Source organism: Austrofundulus limnaeus, unplaced genomic scaffold (assembly GCF_001266775.1).
Source record: "Austrofundulus limnaeus strain Quisiro unplaced genomic scaffold, Austrofundulus_limnaeus-1.0 Scaffold16, whole genome shotgun sequence".
NCBI classification, from domain to species: Eukaryota; Metazoa; Chordata; class Actinopteri; order Cyprinodontiformes; family Rivulidae; genus Austrofundulus; species Austrofundulus limnaeus.
In genome coordinates this window covers 3,685,671-3,688,769 of record NW_013952418.1, presented here as the reverse complement: position 1 = coordinate 3,688,769, position 3,099 = coordinate 3,685,671, and the positions used below count along the sequence as shown (strand labels likewise).

At 37.8% G+C, this 3,099-nt stretch overlaps 1 long non-coding RNA gene across 1 annotated transcript in view; it reads left to right on the top strand.

Annotated features, from left to right (window-relative positions):
- Positions 1-1,402, top strand: part of LOC106513994 (uncharacterized) — a 19,338-nt gene extending 17,936 nt beyond the window's left edge. Inside the window, exon 3 of the long non-coding RNA XR_001309855.1 lies at positions 1,151-1,402. This is a non-coding gene — a long non-coding RNA (uncharacterized LOC106513994). The remainder of the gene's footprint in view (positions 1-1,150) is intronic.
- Positions 1,403-3,099: the final 1,697 nt, after the last annotated feature.

Below are 3,099 nucleotides of genomic sequence, written 5' to 3'. Positions count from 1 at the left end.
GTTATATATTTATACATTTATTTCCAATAATGATAGGTTTGGTCCTCCATAGGTTACAACCTTGTAACTTTGGCAACTGTTGGTGGGCCAAATCAAATGACTTGGTGGGCCAAATTTGGCCCACAGGCCCCACTTTGGGCTCCTCTGCTSTACAGGGTGAGCTCAGCCTGAGCTCCATCATCCCAGTGCTGCTCTGCAGTGAAAGGAGTAAGCTGAGGTGGTTCAGGCAACTGATTAGAAATCCTCATGGGAACCTCCCTTCAGTGTAGTATAAAGTACCACAAAGTGATACTCGAGTAAAAGTACAAGTATCTTACAAAAAATTTACTTTGGTAAAAGTTAAAGTCTCCTTTAGGAATATTACTWGAGTAAAAGTACAAGTATRTTARKAAAKWTACTTTGGTAAAAGTTAAAGTCTCCTTTAGGAATATTACTTGAGTGAAAGTCTTGAAGTGTCTGATTTTAAAAGCATTGATTTAAAATGAGCAGTTAGGTTTTCTGTAAGGACATTTATTAGGAGGTGACCTCCCTCCAAAAATAAATAAATAAAAAAAATAAAAATGCAGGAATGACTATATCAAGTTAAAATAATTAATCTATATTAAATTTAGGATGCACTAGTCCAGCTTTTTCAGTTTATATACATATCAAGGCTGCACAAAACTTTTCCCCAAAATGAAAATCTATCTGAGYGCTGCGGCCAAATGCAATAARWTAATTCATGAAATACAAATACTGCTTAAGTACAGTCCTTTTATTTTAATGATTCTGTCCTGCTGGAGTGTGACATGATTTTTTTTGTATACAAACTAATACGGTATCAGAGTTTTATATATTTATACTTCTCATTCAACCACAATTAAATTCACTCTATCTAGGAGGCACAGTTTATATGGATGGTATTTATTTTTTAAAATAAGCTGGAATGAAAACAAGCAAAAATGAAATAAAAGTAACGACTTTCTACTTATTGCATTTTTTAAAATAAATGTAATGAGTAGAAAGTACAGATAATTGTGTGAAAATGTAAGAAGTAGAAGTAAAAAAGTCGGCTAAATATTCTTCTTAAGTACAGTAACAAAGTATTTGTACTTAGTTACTTTACAACTCTGCCCCCATTTAAACGTTTTCCAATCACATCCCACTGCAGGAGAGCCTGGAGCAGATCTAGAAGGGATCTCCTGGCTGGGAAGATCTTGGGATCCCTCAGGTGGCTCTGAAGGGAGACATTGGGAAGAAAGATGGGTTTTACTCCTGGACCTGTTACTCCTGCAACCCATCCAAAGATAAGAAGGAAGAAAGTAAAATACAAGATAAAATAAAGTTTAAAACCCTGCAGAAATATTGCAACAACTTTTCTATTTCTTAAAAAAAATCCCAATTTTTTACATTTTACTCAGAAGTTTTCCAAATGAACACGCATATTGAAAAAGGCATGGTTCGAACTTGAGGAAACACAGGTGTTCTACTTCAGTCTGCAGCTCCAGCACCATGTGTGTTTACAACAGAGAGGGTCGACCTCAGCACAGACCCTGAGCTGGGCCTCCAGCTGCCTTTTCTCCAAACAGGAGAAATACCCCCATATGCAGCTCTAATCCAGCCGGGCTGGATCCCAGCAGCCGGCGGTTCAAACTGCAAAGACATGGCTGTAAAACTCTCTCAGAGAGAAATGTAAAATGTTAATTCCATTTGTGGCAAGGTGACACGCGGGCATCGTCCTTGGGAGAGATCTGCTCATCAATCTGCCACATTTAGTCTGCAGTTTGCCCACGCTGACTCATCCCGTTGCCTCGACTTTCTCACTTTTTATTGCTGAAAGCTTCCAGCGGGAAGGATTGCGACCCTTTTGCAGGCTTTGCCTCTGATTTACTGATTGACTTTACCTTTAACGACCCCTTTCTCTTTCCAACTCGCCACCATCGCACACATATATCAACAGTTCCCACTCCTGCGGTGCGTGAAAGATAAAGAAGTGAGGAAGAACTGAGCGTTTAATAAAGCATATTTATAATTCCAATGCCTTTACTGTAGGATCTGTGATAAAACAGACCCCCCTCCCCCCGAAAAAAATAATTTTAATGGCATGTTTGTGGTATTGTTGATTTTCACAATGCAACTCTAAAAATAAATATGAAAGTTGTAGTTTCAACCCTGAAATCTAAACATAAAAATCAGAAATTCAAGAGTCTTTTGTTAACAAATAAAAATATTTGGACTACTTTTTAACTTTTTACATATAATTTTCTTTCCTCTGATGATAAAAAACCTAATAATATCCTACTTTCTTCAGTATTAGCCTGTTATTTACTGTAACTACTAAAAAAAAGTCTCTCTGGACTTCTCTGTTTTATCTCTTATCAGTAACCATCTGAAGGGTGGGAGGGTCAGCTTACAAAGAAAAACACAAACTAAGAACACATGGTGATGATTATAAAATGGTAAAACTGCCCTTTTCACATTGTTTATACTTGTTAGAAGAAACAACAAAAACCAAATGTCGTAAATGATAACCAGACTCTGCTTGACGTGGGGAAATGAGCTCTAAAGTAAATTGTTTGAATCTGAGTCTGTAAAACAGATTTCTGCAGAGATGAGATCTAAAGTTTGACATGTTTGTAAGCAGAAGAAGTGAGAGTTCTTGTTTCGGCCTAATAAAGCTGGCACTTGCACGCAGTAATCCTACGAGGCAGAGGATGGATGGATGGAGACACGATAATCTTGATTGAGGAAAATGCCAGAGAACATCTTTGGCAACCAGCTTGATCCCTCTCAGACAGAGGAGCAGATGGGAAAATTTTAAAGCAGAGCTTCCCAAACTTTTCACATTTAGACTCATGAAATAAGTGATGGAGGCTCGTGATGCCAACCATTGCTGGCTTATGTACAAATATTACTAACAACTCTAATAAACGACTTTTTTTCAGTCCAGTTACAGCATAATACAGGGCTATTCATCTGGCGGCCCGCGGGCCACATCCAGCCCACAAGTGACCAAAGATTGGTCCAACAATTGGTTCTTAAGCCCAAACCCTCGCTTTTCCACTTTAATTCCTGTAAGTTCTTTCAGTTAAACACACACACATATATACAGTACATATA